Genomic DNA, 25,150 nt, shown 5'->3' with positions numbered 1-25,150 from the left:
ATAGCCTGTAAAAGCTGGTTATAGCTTTTCAGTATGTGGAATCAAACTATGGAATGGATTGAGTAAGGAAATCAAACAATGCACAACGATGAGCCAATTCAAGAAACAATACAAGCAGTTGATGTTTGCTAAATACAAGGATGAAGAGTCTTGAACCAGTCATGATGTGCTATATATATCACTATATTGACACTTACTATGGTACCCATTATGGCATTGGATTGAAAAAAAATAAAAATAAATTATGAAAAATCCTAAAATACATTTTTTAAAATTAAAAAGTTATATATTAGGAAAGCAGGAAGTGAACAAATGTAACAGTTACTGATTGTAAAAGTACCCATTATGTCATTGGATGGTCATATCACCTCGTACTTTGGTACATGACAAAATTTAAAAACATTTTTTTTAAATTAAATTATTATTATTAAATTATTTTTTATTTTAATTATTATTTTATTAAATTTGTTTAAAATATGAAAGCTATTAATAAATAATAATTATTATTCATAAATAAATAATTAATACAATTATTATTAATTAAATTTAAATAAAAATTTAATAAAATCAATTTAAAAAAACAAATTATACTAGGAAAGCAGGAAGTGAACAAATGTTGGTCATATCGCTTCGTACTTCGATACGTGAAAAAAAACTAAACAAAACAAGACGTAAACTATATTAGGAAAGCAGGAAGTGAACAAATGTAACAGTTACTGATTGTAAAAGTACCAGATGGAGGGGTAGGATTTAATAAGCTTTGCTTCTTCCTACTCCTTTTGGACATGTGGAACTGTGAACTGATTATGTGATGCGTTCAATTGTAATCTGATGCATGTTCAAATGAAATTAAACCATTATCATTACCAAGTATCCAATACCACCAGAGAAGACGACATTTGTTGCTAATGTCGTGTTTTAAAAGATCAGAATCAGGTGCGGATCCTAAGACTGACCCAGGTGTGTATGAGGTGTGTTAAAGAGCTGAGTCTACTAATGATACCGCATTCTATACATTCCATACATTCACAATAGGAGCTCTTTATGGGCGTGATATCCTAATATCCTTTGATATTGAGGGGTGAAAAACGCTGAATAAGTTAGCTTATTTCCTTTCACAGTAACTCCACATCAAAAATGAAGCCATCCATGTGATGTGCAGCTGCAAAAATATAAGAAAAGAACATCATGTTCCACTGATGATTAAATATTTGACTTGTGGCCGTTATGAGAATTGTTTATTTGGATAAAACCAGGCCAGTAAGGTCATAAAAAATAACCATAATGCATTTGAAAAGAAAGCGGCAAACCTGTGTTGGTTTATGTGAGATTCATAATTCATTGTCAATTGTTTGCTTGGGAATTATATTTCATCACGTGCAATATGGAGACGTAATGAGACGCTTGGATGGTCAGACTGGTTTTGTTGGTGCGGCATATGGGCAGCTTATTTGGTCATAATTTAGCAGGATGGACTGACATTTTTGGGGGTTATTTTAATATACAGTATTCGGAAGGGTAGAAATATGATATCCATCCTCATCCTTGATTGATGATTGATGGTGTCACACACACAACATGATGGATGACACTTAACCACAATGACGTTTCCTCTCATTACATACTGTACAGGGGCATAGTTGTTTTGTATTATTTAGTACATAAATTCAAATAAAGCTCCATCTTTAACTCCCTCTTTATTGTTTATTATATTTTATTTTACTCCCTTGCCTCCTCCAAAGAGGTTATGTTTTTATCTGTGTGGGTTTTTGTTTGTTTACAACCCTGCGGCTACAGTTTTGGATATAGCAAACTGGATTATTATCATTGCAACAAGTTACATTACATTACATTACATTCAATTGGATAAAAAGGATAGGCCCACTTTGGGAAAGTGGGAAATAATGGCGTTATATTCCGTATCCATTGGGGACTATTGTCGGAAGATGCATTCAAAGACACTGTGAATACTTCCACCCTAAATTCTCCTAGCTACTAGCTTGATGTGGACATTCTCGTCCGATTTCAGATCAACATTTGCACTAAAAAATGATTGTTGGAATGGTTTCACAACACTGCCCTTCTCTCTTCGGTAGAAAATGAATGAATGAATGAATGAATGAATGAATGAATGAAGCGGTAGAAAATGAATGAATGAATGAATGAATGAAGCGGTAGAAAATGAATGAATGAATGAATGAATGAAGCGGTAGAAAATGAATGAATGAATGAATGAATGAAGCGGTAGAAAATGAATGAATGAATAAATGAATGGATAAAATGGATAGGCCCACTTTAGGAAAGTGGGAGCTAATGGCGTTATATTCCGTATCCATTGGGGACTATTGTCGGAAGATGCATTCAAAGACACTGTGAATACTTCCACCCTAAACTCTCCCCTGCTACTAGCTTGATGTTGACATTCTCGTCCGATTTCAGATCAACATTTGCACTAAAAAAATTATTGTTGGAATGGTTTGATGAGATTCAGGTTCACAACACTGCCCTTCTCTCTTCAATTGGCATTGTTCACTCGCGACACAATTACCCCCCCCCCCCAACAATTACAGGGCACATATTCCTGTAAACAGGCGGCACGGCGGTCTAGTGGTTACCGCGCAGACCTCACAGCTGGGAGACCCGGGTTCAATTCCACCCTCGGCCATCCGGTTTTCTCCGGTTTCCTCCCACATTCCAAAAACATGCTAGGTTAATTAGCGACTCCAAATTGTCCATAGGTATGAATGTGAGTGTGAATGGTTGTTTGTCTATATGTGCCCTGTGATTGGCTGGCCACCAGTCCAGGGTGTACCTCGCCTCACGCCCGAAGACAGCTGGGATAGGCTCCAGCACCCCCGCGACCCTCGTGAGGAAAAGCGGTAAAAATGAATGAATGAATAAATAAAATGGATAGGCCCACTTTGGGAACTAATGGCGTTATATTCCGTATCCATTGGGGACTATTGTCGGAAGATGCATTCAAAGACACTGTGAATACTTCCACCCTAAACTCTCCCCTGCTACTAGCTTGATGTTGACATTCTCGTCCGATTTCAGATCAACATTTGCACTAAAAAATGATTGTTGGAATGATTCGATGAGATTCAGGTTCACAACACAACCCTTCTCTCTTCAATTGGCATTGTTCACTCGCGACACAATTACCCCCCCCCCCCTTCACGTGACTCTCATTGTTTACGTCTCACACGTCTTGCTTAATGCAGTCGCCTGACTCACTAACCAAAACATTTGTATTTATTAGACCCCCCCACCCTCCACCCCCCTGATCCAGCAGCATGGACGGGATTGGAGTCGAACCAAAGCAAATAGTGTCCGGTAGTGAGAGCTGTTTAACTTGAAGCTCCCTTCTGACCTCGTTCTGTGGTATAAATATACGCCGCATGATGGACATGAAGAATAAGCTCTTTTTTTTTTTCATGTGAAAGGAAGACTACCTAAAATCTCATGGCCTGGAATAAACCAAAAGCTTTTAGCTTTAATGTCGTCCCTTCACATCTTTCCATTTAAAATTCATTACTGAAATATGTCATCATGCTCCAGGAAGATGCTGACAGCAGCACTAATAATGTATAAGCTTCGTTTTCTGCGTCTGTTATTATGCATCGTATTTATTTATTCTGGATTGATTTCCCTGATTTTATTGTTTTTTGCATTGGATGCGCTTTACTTTCAACGTGACTCTAAACTTTGATCTTTATCCCGATCCCGTCCAAAGATAGGATCATCTCTCCAAAGCGTGTAACACGGGACTTTGTGTGTAGTAGAAGCCGTCCTGTTAGTCACATGGTGGCTGTCCGTCTCCATGGTTCCCCTTTTGTGGCCTGAAAAGGAAAGGTATTGGGAACGTGAGTCTGGTGATGGTTCATGGAAAAATGCTTGGAGCCGTCAGGGAACGTTTACAAGGAAAGATCAGGGTTTACGGAAAAACACTTTGGTCATGCTTACAGTCAAGCAAATCAAACATTTTATACATATGTGTCGTTGAGTCTTTAGAAATAATTACCACCACAATCACAAAACATTAAGCATTGAATCTAAAGGGGAAAATGTTGTGTTTTGGTCCAAAAAATTATTTTTATTTAAATTGTTTTTGTTTTTCCCACAAAAAATAGTAATAAAATAAAAAGTCTGTAATAATTTATATGATTAATATGTGCTATAATACGAGTAAAAAAAGGCTATCAAATGATTAAAATTTGTAATCTGATTAATTACAGTTTTCAAATGAATTAATCATGATTAATCACGATGCCAGTTTTTACTGTATTTAATGAGCAGAAAGAGAAATGAGAAGACAGGATGAAGATTAATCTAATCTAATCTAATCTAATTATCTAATGTAATTAATAATCTAATCTAGATTAGATTAGATGTAATCTAATCTAATCTAGATTAGATTAGATGTAATCTAATCTAATCTAATTATCTAATGTAATTAATAATCTAATCTAGATTAGATTAGATTAGATTAGATTAGATCTAATCTAATTAATAATCTAATCTAGATTATAATCTAATCTAGATTAATCTAGATCTAATCTAATCTAGATTAGATTAGATTAGATTAGATATACCTTTATTCCTGGACAGAACCAGTTAAATAGTAAAAAATTAACAATTTCAAAATAGACAGCTAGGAGACCCGAGTTCAATTCCACCCTCGGCCATCTGTGTGGAGTTTGCATGTCCCCCCCCCCCCGTGCATGCGTGGGTTTTCTCCGGTTTCCTTCAAAAAATACATGCTAGGTTAATTGGCGACTCCAAATTGTCCATAGGTATGAATGTGAGTGTGAATGGTTGTTTGTCTATATGTGCCCTGGGATTGGCTGGCCACCAGTCCAGGGTGTACCCCACCTCTCGCTCCTGAAGACAGCTGGGATAGGCTCCAGCACCCCCGCGCGACCCTCGTGAGGATAAGCGGTAGAAAATGAAAAAAAAAATAGACAATATAAACAACCTGAAAAGTATTAACAAATTAACAATTTTATGCAGGATTATATACAAGTACTACAAGATAATATGAAATATATGAACTACTATATGACCAGTATATACACTGAAATCTTGAAAAAAAATATGGTATATATTTGTATGCATTAACGGCTCCAAATGAACATTTGATCACACTTGTCATCATGTTATTATGAGCAATGAGGGGTTGCGTTCAAAGTCATCACGTAAATTGAGGTAAATGTACTTGTTTTCAGTGTTTATTCCAGCATTGTACGTAAATGAGATGCGATAAGAATAACCACATCATGTTTTTCCTTTTCCTTCATGTTTATTTACACACACGTTCATTATCTTGAGTTCTCGGAATTCTGGTAAGTCCATCACAACCACACTTTTGAACTTGAAGGTCATTAATAACCCACTTTACATCATGCTCACGAGTTAAACCTTTTCCTTACCAAGAACAACGATATTTATCATAGATAGCAGCGCTTTCCAAGCAAATTCAACATATCCGTGTCTCCTTTACGACTGCAGGCTTAAAACCCAAATGAAACCCGCCTCTTCGTGATATAACAAGCAAATAACGCGGTTGCACGACCACCATAGAGGAATCCTCCCCGAGGAATGCGCATTATCATGAAACGCAGCTCTCACACACACACATATCTCTCAGGGTGCTTGGTCGCTGGTGGAGGGGCTTCATATCAGCTGACTGCGTTGCGATATCGTTCCTGAAGCACTGAGCTGTCTCCCAAGCATGTCAATGATGGGAGAGCTTTGGTTATATTCGTTTTTTTGTTTTTTTGCCTCAGTACAAACACCACTTAAAAAAAAAGAAATAAAAATAACTGTGCTCGGTAGTGTCCTAAGATGGAGGGTAACAGTTAATTACTTCCACCGAGTGAATAAGCCAGAGGGCGAGAGCTGTTGTTTTGATTATTTATTGCTCAGTTTGTTTGTCTGCACACACTTGCGTTTTATTCTAGTAAAAAACACTTGACATTCATAACATCGGTTCTTTTTATTTTATTTTACGGCTAATATCAAGGCAACGGCGTCACAGCAATGTCAAACGTAAGCCCCCGACAACCTTGAAGAAACATTTGGGTCATAAAAATATTTCAAGTTTATTTTAACCATCCTCTTGTGTTAGATTTCTGGTATCATCTCTTATTATGTAAACGGGTCGGTTTTGACCCGTGTATTAAATCAGTATAAATAAAATACACTTAAAACAATAAGTTACCATCAAATTTGGTTCTCATGTCTTGGTTAGGGCGGCACGGCGATCTAGTGGTTAGCGCGCAGACCTCACAGCTAAGAGACCAGGGTTCAATTCCACCCTCGGCCATCTCTGTGTGGAGTTTGCATGTTCCCCTTGTGCATGCGTGGGTTTTCTCCGGGTACTCCGGTTTCCTCCCACATTCCAAAAACATGCTAGGTTAATTAGCGACTCCTAATTGTCCATAGGTATGAATGTGAGTGTGAATGGTTGTTTGTCTATATGTGCCCTGTGATTGGCTGGCCACCAGTCCAGGGTGTACCCCGCCTCTCGCCCAAAGACAGCTGGGATAGGCTCCAGCACCCCTGTGACCCTCGTGAGGATAAGCGGAAGAAAATGAATGAATGAATGTTAACATGTTTTCATCTCAACTGCACGGTGTAGAGTGGTTAGCGCGCTGGCCTCACAGCAAGTTCGATTCCACCCTCGGCTATCTCTGTGAGGAGTTTGCATGTTCTCTCCGTGCATGCGTGGGTTCTACTCCGACTTCCTCCCACATTCCAAAAACATGCTAGGTTAATTAGCGACTCCAAATTGTCCATAGGTATGAATGTGAGTGTGAATGGTTGTTTGTCTATATGTGCCCTGTGATTGGCTGGCTACCAGTCCAGGGTGTACCCCGCCCACCCGAAGACAGTTGGTATAGGCTCCAGCATCCCCCCGCGACCCTTGTGAGGGTAAGCGGTAGAAAATGAATGAATGTTTACTATATTAGATGACTATTAAGGTGACTATAGGGGTGTTATTTTGTGTCTAGAGGGCTCTAATAGTGTTAACAGCCATATTTAGAACCAGGTTTTCTCTGCTGTCACCATGAAAATATCCACTTTTATGAATAAGCAATCCTACTTTACGGGAATACTTTATGTGCCCTGTGATTGGCTGGCCAATTTTCTCTGGGTACTCCGGTTTCCTCCCACATTCCAAAAACATGCTAGGTTAATTAGTGACTCCAAATTGTCCATAGGTATGAATGTGAGTGTGAATGGTTGTTTGTCTATATGTGCCCTGTGATTGGCCGGCGACCAGTCCAGGGTGTACCCCGCCTCACGCCGGAAGACAGCTGGGATAGGCTCCAGCATCCCCCGTGACCCTCGTGAGGAAAAATGATAGAAAATGAATGAATGAATGAATGTCTTGGTTACCTTCTTAGGATTCCTCATCCATGAAAATGTTGGTTTTAATACTTTTGGTGTGGCCATGTAGGCCTTTTTTTGTCACTATACCCCTCCATTTCAATTTCCAAAAATGGTAAAATGAACCTCAAAAGAATCATATTAATAAATTCAATTCTTTTGTTACCTGGCTATTACTGAACATATCTCTTAAATCAATTAGTTTTATATATTTTCTCATTTTAGTATTAATCACTAAAGAAACATCTATGGCAGGGGTGGGCAAACTTTTTGACTGGCGGGCCGCATTGATTTAACAAAATTGACTCGATATTTTACACGAAACAGTCCACCTGGAATTATTGTATCTGTAAAAGTGTCATGCAATCTGCTATATGGGCACTTTGAGATCATTTATTTCATGTAAAGTAAGTTATAAATGTATTATAATAAATTGATTATTATTTGTTATTATTATTATTTGTTATTGTTATTATTTGTATTATTATTATATGCTTGTGTCTCTTTTTTCAGGAGCACTTTGTAAACAACAGACCACATCAAATAACAAAATTATTAAATCTGTAAAAGTGTCATGCAATCTTCTATATGTGCACTTTGAGATATTATTATTATGTGCTTGTGTCCCTTTTTTCACTTTGTAAACAACAGACCGCATGAAATAACAAAATTGATAAAACCGCCAAACCATGAAAATGTCGGCTCAAGCCATGATGCCAGGTTGTATGTTGACCTTAAATGAAATACTTTGGAAAGAACGGGCGGGCCGTATTCAAACACTTGGCGGGCCGGATGTGGCCCCCGGGCCGTAGTTTGCCCACCCCTGATCTATGGTGTTTGGGTGAATTTTGACCCATATATATTAATGTCAAAAAAAAGGTAGAAAAAGTTATTGTTTTCAGCAACAGAACTTTAGTATAAACTGAAATAAAAAAGCAGAACAGGTCCAGATCTTGGTTCACTGTACTTCTGGCCATTCTTTCCATGATCCAAATTATAAATGTGAAATCAAACCAGTCAAATGAGTGAATTCACCTCACATGTATACTGGAAAAACGGTCACAATAAGAATCCCCTGAAGCTTACATGATGAGAAGAGGAGCTGGTTGTCATTGTGTTGGCTAATTGTACACTTATGGTTTCAGTTGTGGCTCAAAATATTTCTTTATTGTCATATTATTATAACCCTAACAATACAGTGGTCATAATTTCAACCACACCATTTTAAAATTGAGTAAAAATTATTATTTTTTTGGTTTTCTTTAGTTGAAATAGAGTTTCCTGACAAAGTCAAAAAGCCTTGATGCAAGAAATAAATGTTATGATTATTTTTATGCATTAAAATGTAAAACGGGTCGGTGCCGACCCTAAAACAATAGGAGGGTTATAGCTTTTCATGTCGAGATTGCTGTTGTTCAAGCATTGATTATGATTTTCTTCCTTTTAGCTTCTTAGTTTTGAGAGCATTGGTAATTAAAGAGAGAATGTGTGCAAAGTATGAAAAATGGTAAAATACATTTAGAAGATCTGCAAATACAATAAAAAAAAAAAAAAAACGTACCCGGTTGTAACTTGAACATATAAAAAGTAGAAAGCTGCTCAGCTGAGGAGTTTGTGGTCACGCATGACCTTGACCTTAAGGAGATGGCCTGAGGTTAGTAGCGAGGTAAAAAAAATCAATACATTGCCAGTGAGGCATACTTCAAAATAAGCCCTTACCGTCTGCTGTTTCTATGAAGGGTTTGATGCTGCTCGTGTTTGTGTGCCTAGGTGTGTTATACGTCCTTGGAAAGATTAGTTTGTTGACATTGAAATTCATAATAACACCGTTTTTTGGTGCTAAAAAGAGACATCTCATTCGCTACAAGTTGGTATTAATTTATAAATACATGATACACATTCAATGTACAGCTTAACTGTGCACACGGATTATGCTTCATTGATGTTTTCTTTGAGTGTTGAGATTCCCGTTCATGAACACACCATTGGCCAGCCAATCACAGGGCACATAAAGTATTCCCGTAAAGTACGATTCCTTATTCATAAAAGTGGATATTTTCAGCATAGAAAACCTGGTTCTAAATATGGCTGTTAACACTATTAGAGCCCTCTAGACACAAAATAACACCCCTATAGTCACCTTAATAGTCATCTAATATAGTAAACATTCATTCATTTTCTAATGCTTACCCTCACGAGGGTCGCGGGGGGATGCTGGAGCCTATACCAGCTGTCTTTGGGTGGGCGGGGTACACCCTGGACTGGTAGCCAGCCAATCACAGGGCACATTCCTTATTCATAAATGTGGATATTTTTATGGTGAGAGCATAGAAAACCTGATTACGACCTTCTAAATATGGCTGTTAACTCTATTAGAGCCTTCTAGACACAAAATAACACCCCTATAGTCACCTTAATAGTCATCTAATATAGTAAACATTCATTCATTTTCTGCCGCTTACCCTCACGAGGGTCACATGGGGATGCTAGAGTCTATACCAGCTGTCTTCGGGTGAGCGGGGTACACCCTGGACTGGTGGCCAGCCAATCACAGGGCACATATAGACAAACAACCATTCACACTCACATTCATACCTATGGACAATTTGGAGTCGCTAATTAACCTAGCATGTTTTTGGAATGTGGGGGGAAGTCGGAGTAAAACCCACGCATGCATGGGGAGAACATGCAAACTCCACACAGAGATAGCTGAGGGTTGGAATCGAACTTGGGTCTCCTTGCTGTGAGGCCAGCGCGCTAACCACTCTACACCGTGCAGCCGAGATGAAAACATGTTAACATTCATTCATTTTCTACCGCTTATCCTCGCGAGGGTGCTGGAGCCTATCCCAGCCGTCTTCGCGCGAGAGGCGGGGTACACCCTGGACTGGTGGCCAGCCAATCACAGGGCTCATATAGACAAACAACCATTCACTCGCTTTAGTCACGTCTTAATTTCCAGCCCTGGAGTCTCTCCGCACTTGAGAATAAATTGACAGTTTTTGTTGTTGATTAAGCTCCAAGCCTGTTGTTTTAGTGCTTGTATATATTACTTTCCTGGATATGAAATGTGTACTCATGAGCTCCCAAATGTGATGGGGACCCTCAAGGGTAAACAGGACTCACCTGTGACTGTAATTGTTATTATCATTAGGGCCCCGTGCGTGACAGCCCACTTCATCCAGGTTGGCTTGTTGGCATATTAAGCAGATGCTGAAAACAAATTGGAAAACAAATTCCCCTTGGAGACAGAATATAAGCAGGCAACATTCAGCCATTTGCTGCCGTCTGACTAAATCATTCCGCTGTTGTGAACCGCTCGGGGTAGGCAGGAAGCTAATAGAGCAGCACGGTTACCGATGTATTGAACACAGCCGGTCTCTCGGGGGCTGGGAGAATGTTGAAGGTTGGTTAAATGTTGGAAAATGGACTTCTGGATGTTGATATAGAGTCTGCAGTCAATACACTCCTTTAGAATGCTCAATTATAAAGATACTAACAAGGCTAAAACAAGACTACACAAAAAAGGCGGAAAACAAATATATACCTCACACACTTATTAAAGGGATGTAAATATAACATTCCTAGGTACTCGCCACGAATGAATGATAAAGTTCGATGCTCAATGCACAATGTAGCTTTTAGCCTGGTTGTCAGGCTAGCGCATCATTGACACTGCTTATAATTCTGCAACAATTTACATTAAATATGTTAACATGTTTTCACCTCTGCTGCACGGTGTGCAGTGGTTAGTGGTTAGCGTGCAGGCCTCACAGCAAGGAGACCAGAGTTCGATTCCACCCTCGGCCATCTCTGTGTGGAGTTTGCAATGCGTGGGTTTTTTTCCGGGTACTCCGGTTTCCTCCCACATTCCAAAAACATGCTAGGTTAATTAGCGACTCCAAATTGTCCACAGGTATGAATGTGAGTGTGAATGGTTGTTTGTCTATATGTGCCCTGTGATTGGCTGGCCACCAGTCTAGAGTGTCTCATCCGAAGTCAGTCGGGAGTGAACCCTTTTCTCAGTTATAGAGCCTCTTTGTCTCGGTGGGTGGAGGCGGGGCCGCTAGCATACACACAGAGTGCAGAAGAGTTTAATGTAGTAGAAATTATTATTGTCAAATATTTTTCATTGTTCTTCATTGGGCATGGCGGTCGTGTGGTTCGCGCGCAGGCCTCACAGCAAGGAGACCCGAGTTCAATCCCACCCTCGGCCATCTCTGTGTGGAGTTTACATGTTCTCGCCGTGCATGCGTGGGTTTTCTCCGGGTACTCCGGTTTCCTCCCACATTCCAAAAACATGCTAGGTTAATTAGCGACTCCAAATTGTCCATAGGTATGAATGTGAGTGTGAATGGTTGTTTGTCTATATGTGCCCTGTGATTGGCTGGCCACCAGTCCAGGGTGTAAACAGCCTCTCAGGCAAAGTCGGCTGGGATAGGCTCCAGCACCCCTCGTGAGGATAAGCGGTAGAAAATGAATGAATAACAGATGGATATTCCGTTTATGCGTGACTCGGGTCTCGTAAGGTGAATTTCCAGATTGAGCGGAGGTGGAGCTGCACTTCTATCTATCTTCCCTGCGCCGCCATCTGGACCGCCCAAGGCTGTAGTCGCCCCACAGAAGGGTCAAGACGACCTGCCACTCACATGAAACTGGATGGTCATTCTATTAAAAGTTTGGAAAAATAAATAATATCTTAGTGTGTCATGTCCAATTTCGGCGCTGACGCTCTGTGGGGAGTTGGGATGCAAGCCCCCGTGCTGGCGTTGGTTTAGTAGAAAGTAGATCAATATTTGAGGTTAATCGGAGACTCGCTTGTCTATTGGAGTGGATGATGTAGTCCTGTGTCACGGATGCCGAACCTTCTTGTTTAGCGAATTGAGTTTTTAGCTTGATGGCTAGTGTTCTACGGACCTGGGAAGAACACAGGGGTGGCCGGACCAGGTGGGTCACATTGGTGTTGTGACCCGGAAGAGAGTGAGGTTTAGGTGGATTAGTGTGGCGGATGCTAGCTGCCTTGTGCATTCAGTCAAGCTGGATATTGAGTTAACAGCTCTTGCTTTTAGCCTCTTTGTCTCGGTGGGTGGAGGCGGGGCCGCTAGCATACACACAGAGTGCAGAAGAGTTTAATATAGTAAAAATGATTAATTCATTCATTCATTCATTTTCTACCGCTTTTCCTCACGAGGGTCGCTGGGGGTGCTGGAGCCTATCCCAGCTGTCTTCGGGCGAGAGGCGGGGTACACCCTGGACTGGTGGCCAGCCAATCACAGGGCACATATAGACAAACAACCATTCACACTCACATTCATACCTATGGACAATTTTGGAGTCGCTAATTTACCTAGCATGTTTTTGGAATGTGGGAGGAAACCGGAGTACCCGGAGAAAACCCACGCATGCACGGAGAGAACATGCAAACTCCACATGGAATTGAACCCTGGTCCTCCTAGCTGTGAGGTCTGTGCGCTAACCACTAGACCACCGTGCCACCCAGTAAAAATTATTATTGTCAAATATTTTTTATTGTTCTTCATTGGGCATGGCGGTCGTGTGGTTTGGGCGCAGGCCTCACAGCTAGGAGACCCGAGTTCAATCCCACCCTCGGCCATCTCTGTGTGGAGTTTGCATGTTGAGTTAACAGCTCTTGCTTTTAGCTGGATGGCTAGTGCTCATGACATCTGAACATTATAATCGGTATAAAAAATGGATGTTCCTCAAAGAAAACAAAGGCGATCTAAGTATCGAAACATCCAGCAGTCTTCCCAATTTCCCTCTTTTCCCCCTCCTCAGAGGCAAATGTTGACTAGCATGCACGGTATGTTCCATCGTCCGAACCTTAGACCTCAACATGTCCATTAGCATAGTAATTGCTTTTGTAACAGCACACGCAGATAAAAGTTTATGGCCACATAATGCATCCAATTCCGCCTCCCACTAAATGTAGGCAATGTCGTTTGTGCTAGCGGGCTCTGATGTTTATCAGCGTGCCTCTCAGTGTCCCTATTTAATCCAGGCTTTTTTTTTTCCATATTGCATCCACGCTTTCACTAAGTAAACCGATCTGCGTGTCGTGTGCCCGGCTACGTTGCCAGCGCACGTCACTTTAGGACAGCATCTGCTCCTGAAAAGCCACCGAAACCACCTATGAAAGAAAGTGCCACTTATAGTCCGGAAAATACGGAATGCCAATAATCTATGATGTACATTGGAAAGAAATGTTGAGTACTATAGTAGATATGGCTACTTTTTATTCAGTTTTTTGGGTATGAGTATTTATACCTTTGTCTTCTACAATACAGTACTGTTGATTTCACATTTCATTACATACCATATTTCCTGGACTATAAGTCGCTCCGGAGTATAAATCGCACAAGGCAAAAAATGCATCATTAGGTAGATAAAAAAACATAAATAAGTCGCACTGGAGTATAAGTCGCATTTTTTGTGAGTACCGTATTTTCTGGACTATAAGTCGCTCCGGAGTATAAGTCGCACAAAGCCAAAAATGCATAATTAAGTAAAAAAAAACATACATACATAAGTCGCACTGGAGTATAAGTCGCATAAAGCCAAAAATGCACAATTAGGTAGGAAAAACACATACATAAATCGCATTTTTTTGCGAGTACTGTATTTTCTGGACTATAAGTCGCTCCGGAGTATAAGTCGCACAAGGCCAAAAATGCATAATTAGGTAGATAAAAAATACATAAGTCACACTGGAGTATAAGTCGCTTTTTTTGTGAGTACCGTATTTTCTGGACTATAAGTCGCTCCAGAGTATAAGTTGCACAAGGCCAAAAATACAAAATTAAGTAAAAAAAACAAAAACATACATAAGTCGCACTGGAGTATAAGTCGCACAAGGCAAAAAATGCATCATTAGGTAGATAAAAAAAAAACATACATAAGTCGCACTGGAGTATAAGTCGCATTTTTTGTGAGTACCGTATTTTCTGGACTATAAGTCACTCCGGAGTATAAGTTGCACAAGGCCAAAAATGCAAAATTAAGTAAAAAAAACAAAAACATACATAAGTTGCACTGGAGTATAAGTCGCACAAGGCAAAAAATGCATCATTAGGTAGATAAAAAAAAACATACATAAGTCGCACTGGAGTATAAGTCGCTTTTTTTGTGAGTACCGTATTTTCTGGACTATAAGTCGCTCCGGAGTATAAGTTGCACAAGGCCAAAAATGCAAAATTAAGTAAAAAAAACAAAAACATACATAAGTTGCACTGGAGTATAAGTCGCACAAGGCAAAAAATGCATCATTAGGTAGATAAAAAAAAAACATACATAAGTCGCACTGGAGTATAAGTCGCATTTTTTGTGAGTACCGTATTTTCTGGACTATATGTCACTCCGGAGTATAAGTCGCACAAGGCCAACAATGCATAATTAAGTAAAAAAAAAAAAACATACATAAGTCGCACTGGAGTATATGTCGCATAAAGCCAAAAATGCATAATTAGGTAGATAAAAAATACATAAGTCACACTGGAGTATAAGTCGCTTTTTTTGTGAGTACCGTATTTTCTGGACTATAAGTCACTCCGGAGTATAAGTTGCACAATCCAAAAATGCAAAATTAAGTAAAAAAAACAAAAACATACATAAGTTGCACTGGAGTATAAGTCGCACAAGGCAAAAATGCATCATTAGGTAGATAAAAAAAAACATACATAAGTTGCACTGCAGTATAAGTCGCATTTTTTGTGAGTACCGTATTTTCTGGACTATAAGTCGCTCCGGAGTATAAGTCGCACAAGGCCAAAAATGCAAAATTAAGTAAAAAAAACAAAAACATACATAAGTCGCACTGGAGTATAAGTCGCACAAGGCAAAAAATGCATCATTAGGTAGATAAAAAAAAATATACATAAGTCGCACTGGAGTATAAGTCGCATTTTTTGTGAGTACCGTATTTTCTGGACTATAAGTCACTCCGGAGTATAAGTTGCACAAGGCCAAAAATGCAAAATTAAGTAAAAAAAACAAAAACATACATAAGTCGCACTGGAGTATAAGTCGCACAAGGCAAAAATGCATCATTAGGTAGATAAAAAAAACATACATAAGTCGCACTGCAGTATAAGTCGCATTTTTTGTGAGTACCGTATTTTCTGGACTATAAGTCGCTCCGGAGTATAAGTCGCACAAGGCCAAAAATGCAAAATTAAGTAAAAAAAACAAAAACATACATAAGTCGGACTGGAGTATAAGTCGCATTTTTTGTGAGTACCGTATTTTCTGGACTATAAGTCACTCCGGAGTATAAGTTGCACAAGGCCAAAAATGCAAAATTAAGTAAAAAAAACAAAAACATACATAAGTCGCACTGGAGTATAAGTCGCACAAGGCAAAAATGCATCATTAGGTAGATAAAAAAAACATACATAAGTCGCACTGCAGTATAAGTCGCATTTTTTGTGAGTACCGTATTTTCTGGACTATAAGTCGCTCCGGAGTATAAGTCGCACAAGGCCAAAAATGCAAAATTAAGTAAAAAAAACAAAAACATACATAAGTCGGACTGGAGTATAAGTCGCATTTTTTGTGAGTACCGTATTTTCTGGACTATAAGTCACTCCGGAGTATAAGTTGCACAAGGCCAAAAATGCAAAATTAAGTAAAAAAAACAAAAACATACATAAGTCGCACTGGAGTATAAGTCGCACAAGGCAAAAATGCATCATTAGGTAGATAAAAAAAAACATACATAAGTCGCACTGCAGTATAAGTCGCATTTTTTGTGAGTACCGTATTTTCTGGACTATAAGTCGCTCCGGAGTATAAGTCGCACAAGGCCAAAAATGCATAATTAAGTAAAAAAAATGGCCACATAATGCATCCAATTCCGCCTCCCACTAAATGTAAGCAATGTCGTTTGTGCTAGCGGGCTCTGATGTTTATCAGCGTGCCTCTCAGTGTCCCTATTTAATCCAGGCTTGTTTTTTTCCATATTGCATCCACGCTTTCACTAAGTAAACCGATCTGCGTGTCGTGTGCCCGGCTACGTTGCCAACGCACGTCACTTTAGGACAGCATCTGCTCCTGAAAAGCCACCGAAGCAGCCGTAGGGGATATACGGTACATGATTGCAATCATGTGCCGCAAACTGGTGACCAGGCCCGCACCGAAAGGGCAGAGCGGTCGCTATTTTTTGCACATCAAATTTCCATAAAACACAAGGCGTGAAATGACGGTATTAGATTACATTGCTCGACTTTGAGGTTTTGTTCCTTTGTTGATAGCTAAGCTGGCTTTTTAGGTCAAGTGCTTCTGATGATCTCCCGTCACGTGTCCTACAACCAAAACAGAGAAAGAGATTAATAGTGGGTTCATTCAATAGTCTCCTCATTCACACTTGATCCATTTTCCATGCCGAGATGTAAAAGTGACTCTGAAAAATACCGAAATTTACGATATTTCATGCTGAGCATGGAGTCCAATAGCACTTTATTGTCATGTGGTGTTTAAAGAACCAAGGAAAAATGTCACATGGACCACAGCGATGGTCCACTACTTGGGTATATTTTGACTGCACATACTGTATGTTTTGGCAGTGTTACAAAAGAAACAATTTGATATTCTAGTATTATATTACACAACATGTTCTTTCCATATTTCTCTTCACTTTTTTTTTTTTTTCCTCGCTAGTCCGCCCACACGGAATCACTTTGAAAGCCTAAATGGAGCACTTGGAACTGATCCATCTGTTCTTTGAGCTGACCACGGCTTCGATATTTGCGATATGTAAATATATATATAAATATACGATATGTCAATTAAGGCCGACAAAATTAATGACAACAAAATATTTTAGTGTAATGTGTAATGTAGCAAGCAAGCAAGACGGACGGAGCGTGGAGCGTCCCCACACGGTCCCACAGAGTCTGAATGCAAAAAGATGCATTCAAGGACACAACAGTTAAAATATAACTGTAACTATAACTATAAAACAACAGTTTTATAATGTGTGTCGGTGTGCAAGTAAACAGGAAGTGGATATTCATAAGTACATAAGTACAATGAGGGAAAATACACTAAAAACAAGTCCTTGAATGCAACCCCTCACTGCTCATAATACCATGGTTTAAAGCAGGGGTGGGCAAATATGTTGACTTGTTGGCCGCATTGAGTTAACAAAATTGTGCGAGGGACCAGAACATAAATTTAACACATACACACACTATTTTATGCTTATAATTGTCCTTGAATTATTTGTCTAATTTTATCTGTAAAAGTGTTGCTTTTACTGTCAGCTGTATGTTCTCATGTCCCTTTTTTTCAAGAGTACTTTAAACATCAAACAATGTCATTTAATTTGACAGTTTTGTTGGTTTATTTATGAAATAAGATTATCCGACAAGTCATGTTTGCCAGTTTGTATAGTAAAAGTTGAAATACTTCAAACGCTTTAAGACACGCATGGTGGGCCGATTGTGGCCCCCGGGCCGTAGTTTGCCCACCCCTGGTTTAAAGTGTGATTCAAATGTTGTACTTCTATTAAAGAGACTAAACAAATAGATTTGTAGACTTACATACACATATATATTGTATTTTCTGGACTATAAGTCGCTACGGAGTATAAGTCGCATCAAGCCAAAAATGCATAATTAGGTAGGAAAAACACATACATAAGTCGCATTTTTTTCCGGGTAATTTATTTTTCAAACTACTTAACCAAAACAGACATTACGTCCTCTTGGAAGGCAAGTTCTACCAATAAAAGAATAGAGAACAGGCTGAATAGGTGTAAGATATGCTAACACAATGGTTATTCAGCTACACAAAAAATAAACATAAACAGAAAAGGTGTCCAGTGTTTATGGAACATAAACACTTTTTTCATTTATAAGTCGCATTTTTTTGGTAATTTTTGGGGTAATTTTTTGGGTGATTTTTTTGGGTAATTTTTGGGGTAATTTTTTTGGTAATTTTTTGGTAATTTTTTTGGTAATTTTTTTGGTAATTTTTTACAAACTACTTGACCAAAACAGACATTACGTCCTCTTGGAAGGCAAGTTCTACCAATAAAAGAATAGAGAACAGGCTGAATAGGTGTAAGATATGCTAACACAATGGTTATTCAGCTACACAAAAAATAAACATAAACAGAAAAGGTGTCCAGTGTTTATGGAACATAAACACTTTTTTCATTTATAAGTCGCATTTTTTGGTAATTTTTGGGGTAATTTTTTTGGTAATTTTTTTGGTAATTTTTTGGTAATTTTTTTGGTAATTTTTTTGGTAATTTTTTTGGTAATTTTTTACAAACTACTTGACCAAAACAGACATTACGTCCTCTTGGAAGGCAAGTTCTACCAATAAAAGAATAGAGAACAGGCTGAATAGGTGTAAGATATGCTAACACAATGGTTATTCAGCTACACAAAAAATAAACATGAACAGAAAAGGTGTCCAGTGTTTATGGAACATAAACACTTTTTTCATTTATAAGTCGCTCTGGAGTATAAGTCGCAGGAACAGCCAACCTATGAAAAAAAAGTGCCACTTATAGTCCGGAAAATACGGAATGCCAATAATCTATGATGTACATTTGAAAGAAATGTTGAGTACTATAGTAGATATGGCTATTTTTTATTCAGTTTTTTGGGTATGAGTATTTATACCTTTGTCTTCTACAATACAGTACTGTTGATTTCACATTTCATTACATACCGTATTTCCTGGACTATAAGTCGCTCTGGAGTATAAGTCGCACAAGGCAAAACATGCATCATTAGGTAGATAAAAAAACATACATAAGTCGCACTGGAGTATAAGTCGCATTTTTTGTGAGTACCGTATTTTCTGGACTATAAGTCGCTCCGGAGTATAAGTCGCACAAGGCCAAAAATGCATAATTAAGTAAAAAAAAAACATACATAAGTCGCACTGGAGTACAAGTCGCATCTTTTGCAGGTAATTTATTTTACAAATATTTGACTACAACAGACATTACGTCCTCTTGGAAGGCAAGTTCCAACAGACACCACAGAAAAGGTGTCCAGTGATTATGTAACATAACACTTTTCATTTATAAGTCGCTCTGGAGTATAAGTCGCAGGAACAGCCAACCTATGAAAAAAAGTGTGACTTATAGTTTGAAAAATACGGTATACCGTATAACCCTAAAGAATACCTGCTGTTCGTGAATGCATCATTCAGGTTGTGAGTGTGATTGGCACATTGTGATAATGAAACATGTGTGCGGTGTTGTAACCGAGCGCCGTTGTTGGCATTCGAAGGGCGTCAAACAAGGTGAAGTGTTTCTGTGTCGGGACGCCAAATTACTTACAAGACGCTAGCGGTGTAATATCATTTATTGCTGGGGGTGGAGTCTGGAAGGAGGCAATGTCAGCTATGTAGTTTTTCAGTCCGATTACGACTGTTCACAAAACAACGTTTTAACGCATTTTAATGCTAACCACTCGACCACCGTGCAGCCCCAGTTTCCATCAACTGTATCGCTGAAATTAAGATTTAAAAACTGAAAATTACCTTTCCTACTCCCTCGATATGGTTTCTGAACCTCCCATCAACTTCCCGTCCGCAATGCCCCCCCCCCCCCTTCGTCCTTGTTAATGCAACCCCCGTTCCAGTCCAGCTGTGTTACTACTTTTCAAACAAGTCTACATCCAGTGTGTATCAGCGCCATAAATCATGTGATTTATTTAATTAGCCAGCCCCCCTCACAAAGATCTCACACTCCACTCGGAATGCCGTGCTCACTGAGCTCATGGAAAACTTCCATCTGCCAAGTTTTCCTCTCATATCCCCAAAAAAGGAACCTGAGCAGCATTTCAAAATTGGTCTGTTTTTTTTATGCCGATAGCAAAACATAAGCTACGATGAATTGATGTTTTGTGTTCATGTTGTGGGATTTACTGTAAGATCTTGTCAACTCCGTGTCAGCGCGGCGTCGGCTCACACCCAGGCTCAATTTAAAGCCCACACGGGGGTAACGGAGTTAATGCGAACCCAGACGGAGGCTTTGCCAAAGTGTTGTCTCCTCTTGATGTTACATCAAGACCGCCTGTGATGAATGCGTGCCGGATCGCTGCTGACTCGTTCTCTCCTGAAACCGTATCAAAGTCATTAAAACCACGGAATACGTTCTGTTTTCGTTCTGTGCCATAACTGTCGTTATGTTATCCCTGATTGGCCTTCCTGGCTTTAAATAGTGAAAACTTGTTCTGATATTCCTAGAATTCTCTGCTTTCACTCACATGCTCTTTACGCAGCGGCTGCCAGCAAGGTCAGAAAAGTTCCGAGAGTAATGTCGGAAGATTAGGGGACCAAAGTTGTGTTAAAGTGCCAGAGTAAACAATGACGAGGTCGTCTGGAGTTTGGGGTGTCTGTGACGAGGAGACGATGTCCGTGTGGGAAAATCTACTATCATAGTCATCTTTTACGTGCGTTTTTGTGTGTGAAGAGTTACGGTTAGAAGGGTCACGTTCTGATGTCTGTGGCCCTGGAAAACAGAGTGGGCCGCTGCTCAAAGGCAGCCTGTTCTGAAGGGATTACGCGATTGGTGTTTATTTGCAGTCAAATGGAACATTCCCCGATATGTGCAGCCTTTGGCACATGGTGTAAACGTAGATAAGGGTGACGTCACACTGCTTAGGCCACCTGTACGCCTGAGATACTGGCGTGCAGCTGACGTCTCCTTATGGATACGTGGATGAAGCGTAACGCACTCTGAGTATCCTGGGTCGGTAATGGTAATGGTTTAATTTCATTTGAACATGCATCAGATTACAATTGAATGCATCCCATAATCAGTTCACAGTTCCACATGTCCAAAAGGAGTAGGAAGAAGCAAAGCTTATTAAATCCTACCCCTCCATCTGGTACTTTTACAATCAGTAACTGTTACATTTGTTCACTTCCTGCTTTCCTAATATAGTTTACGTTTTGTTTTTTTTTTTTTCACGTATTGAAGTACAAGGTGATATGACCAACATTTGTTCACTTCCTGCTTTCCTAAAATAGTTTAGTTTTTTTTGTTTTTTTTCACGTATCAAAGTACGAGGTAATATGACCAACATTTGTTCACTTCCTGCTTTCCTAATATAATTTGATTTTATTCAATTTCTATTTTAATATAATTAATAATAATTGTATTAATTATTTATTTATGAATGAATTATTATTATTTATTAATAATTTTAATATTTAAAAAATCAATAAAATAATAATTAAAATAAAAAAGATAATTTAATTTAATAATAATAATAATATAATTTAAAAAATGTAATTTTCAAATTTGTCAAAATTTAAAATTTTGTCATGTACCGAAGTATGAGGTGATATGAGCATCCAATGCCATAATGGGTACCATAGTAAGTGTCAATATAGTGATATATATAGCACATCATGACTGGTTCAAGACTCTTCATCCTTGTATTTAGCAAACATCAACTGCTTGTATTGTTTCTTGAATTGGCTCATCGTTGTGCATTGTTTGATTTCCTTACTCAATCCATTCCATAGTTTGATTCCACATACTGAAATGCTATGGCTAGCATAACGTAGTCCTAGCATAGAAGTGTTTCAAATGTAGTTCTTCCCTGAGATCATATTTCTCCTCTCTTGTAGAGAAGTATTGGATCACATTTTTCGGTAATTGGTTATTTTATTTTATTTTATTTTATTTTATTTTATTTTATTTTATTTTATTTTATTTTATTTTATTTTATTTTATTTTACTTTTATTTTATTTTATTTTAGCTGTTTGCAGATGAACTATATCAGCAAGTTGAAGTATTTGTGATTTTAGAAATAAGGAGTTTGATCGATTTGTGAGAGAAACCAAAGTCAAAGATGCCAAACAAAACTTCTTTACATCGCCCACATAAGCCCCCCCAACCCCCCCCCCCCCATTGCTCACCAGTAAACACTTTGTGTCGAACTCAATAAGCCACATGAGACGCTCTATCCTTTAATTATGTTGGTGCAATTATGCACAGACAACAATATCCAGAGGGCTCCTGTTTCCACCTTTGCCTCTCTTGTCTAAAGTGGATCCGTGTGGTTTTCCCACTTGTAGGGTGCCATTCCTGGTCAACAGGTTATTCCTACTTCCGAAGACGTTATTATATACACTACCAAACATCACAGACATACTATTAACGCTATTGTGGTTGTGTTTATATGCAGCACGTTGTTTTTCAGTCTCTGAAGTTTATCATTTCAGGGTGGTATATCTCGGTCTGTTGGATAGACTTAAGGGGAATAGTGATACTGAACACCCAGGTTGTCTACAATTGGTTGCTTCTCGTGGTCATGAAGGCATCATCATTGTTATCAGTGTGGGTTCGCTGTGGACTCAACTCCAAAATGGAGTCGCCTTATTGTGAGCTTATTTATACTTTATGAGTTTATTCATACTTGGACGCTATTCAACTAGGGTTTTACGCTGCCGAAACCGATCACGGTGATCCATGATTGAAATCATCCGATACTGACACCGATACAGATCACATGCATGCAGTGTAAATGCACTACACCACTATATTTATGGGTCACCATGTTGTTTTCTTGTGAGAGCTAAAGTAATGGTAATGGTTTCATTTCATTTGAACATGCATCAGATTACAATTGAATGCATCACATAATCAGTTCACAGTTCCACATGTCCAAAAGGAGTAGGAAGAAGCAAAGCTTATTAAATCCTACCCCTCCATCTGGTACTTTTACAATCAGTAACTGTTACATTTGTTCACTTCCTGCTTTCCTAACATAGTTTACATTTTTTTCTCTCGTATTGAAGTACGAGGTGATATGACCAACATTTGTTCACTTCCTGCTTTCCTAATATACTTTCATTTAATTAATAATTTTATTAATTATTTATTTATGAATTAATTCTTTATTATTTATTCATATTTTTATATTTAAAAAAATAATCAAATCATAATTAAAATAAAAAATAATTTAATAATACTACTTTAATTTAAAAAAATAAATATTGTAATTTTAAAATTTTGTCATGTACCAAAGTAGGAGGTGATATGACCATACAATTACATAACTGGTACCATATTAATCGTCAATATAGTGATATAGCACATCATGACTGGTTCAAGACTCTTCAGTACTTTATCGTTTTAGTCCCTCATCCACACAAAAAACTAAAAAAATCCACACATTCTGGGTGCCCTGATACCGTATTTTTGGTATACAGCCTCCAGAGTGGGAAAATCTGAAAACGGTGGGAAATCTGCTTTTTTTTTTTTTAAAAAAAAAAAAAGAAAAATAATGTCAGCGACCTGATGTTTTGTTGTCCTTACTCCTTACTCCTTACTGTCCTTACTCTTTACTCCTTACTGTCCTTACTCTTTACTCCCAAAATGACTCAGGGGTGGGCAAATATTTTGACTCGTGGGCCGCATTGACTTAACAAAATTATATAATAATATAATATAATATATAATAATATATAATTCTAATTATGTAGTTTGCCCACAACGGTTCTATGGTATGAAGTGTCACCTGGTTTAGTCTTTGTGTCTGTTCACAGCGCCACACGTTGGTGTGCTTCCTGTATTGCATCCTTTGGATTGTGGGAAAGGGACATTTTTTCAACCCACCAAAAAATAAAAAAATAAAAATCTCAGTAGCGTTCCCGTGGGCAGTGAATGCAGCAGCAGGCAGGAAGGAAGGTAAATCCCACACTGGGGAGTTATTAACAATGTGGTGATGTATCTCCTTCGGGTGGGCCCTTAAAGGATGCCATCAAAGATGATTCCACATCAGGACCTTCAAATGAAGGACCGGTCTACATGCACTGCATAAAAACCTTTAGTACCATATTGTTATACTGCCTTATCATTTTCTTATGGACTTCAAAATTGGCAAAGAGTATATTTGGAATACAGGAAGTGAACAAATCTACTAAAGCTCGTTGTTCCTCAAAAAACGAGATATTTCATCTGAAGCATTACAGCTTTATTCTCCTATCTTTTCAATATTTCATGGTAATTTTATAATGTTTGGCTTTTCTGCAGTATTTTTCCTTGAAAAACTAATTGTCCTGAGAGGTGCTCAGCTTGATGAATAGGTTATGGACCTGGTTTTGATGTCAAAAACAAACCGGGCCTGGTGATCAATGGGAATTTAATTGGATGACAAGGGAGCGAGAGACCAAGCAGACCAAATGATGCCATTCTTTGATGTATTTGAAGGCACACGCTGAGCGAGGCCTAATTAATCAGAGTAATGAAGACATCGCATGCAGTGGGTGGTGTTTTGTCTTAAAATGCCCCAGGTAGCTTTCATCTTTGGGGACAAGCCCAGAAAGGTTAAAACAGCACAAGACGTGATGTATGGAAAACAGGTGACTAAGGAGTTAAAGTGGCTTCATCTGATGAAAAGCAATAGGAGAGGATTAAAAACTTATAAACTTATATATATGTATATGTATATATGTATGTATATGTATATATGTATATGTATATATGTATATATGTATATATATGTATATATGTATGTATGTATATACAGTGAAGAAAATAAGTATTTGAACACCCTGCTATTTTGCTATTTCTCCCACTTAGAAATCATGGAGGGGTCTGAAATTTTCATCGTAGGTGCATGTCCACTGTGAGAGAGATAAACTAAAAAGAAAAATCCAGAAATCACAATGCATGATTTTTTAACAATTTATTTGTGTGATACAGCTGCAAATAAGTATTTGAACACCTGTGTATCATCTAGAATTCTGACCCTGAAA

The 25,150-nt window shown here is 38.5% G+C and overlaps 1 protein-coding gene and 1 long non-coding RNA gene across 2 annotated transcripts in view; both read left to right on the top strand.

Moving 5' to 3' along the window:
- kcnk3a (potassium channel, subfamily K, member 3a) overlaps positions 1-25,150 on the top strand; it is a 40,828-nt gene that overhangs the window by 6,668 nt on the left and 9,010 nt on the right. The gene's annotated exons all lie outside the window — the stretch shown is intronic.
- On the top strand, positions 12,840-15,773 carry LOC144901244 (uncharacterized). The gene is made up of 2 exons (XR_013629404.1): positions 12,840-15,266; positions 15,463-15,773. It is a non-coding gene; the product is annotated as an uncharacterized LOC144901244 (long non-coding RNA).

This window comes from Doryrhamphus excisus, linkage group LG11 (assembly GCF_037039965.1).
Source record: "Doryrhamphus excisus strain RoL-2023G ecotype Guam linkage group LG11, RoL_Dexc_Guam_v1.1, whole genome shotgun sequence".
Taxonomy (NCBI): domain Eukaryota; kingdom Metazoa; phylum Chordata; class Actinopteri; order Syngnathiformes; family Syngnathidae; genus Doryrhamphus; species Doryrhamphus excisus.
The sequence above is the reverse complement of the archived record's forward strand: the minus strand, read 5'-3'. Positions and strand labels throughout refer to the sequence as shown.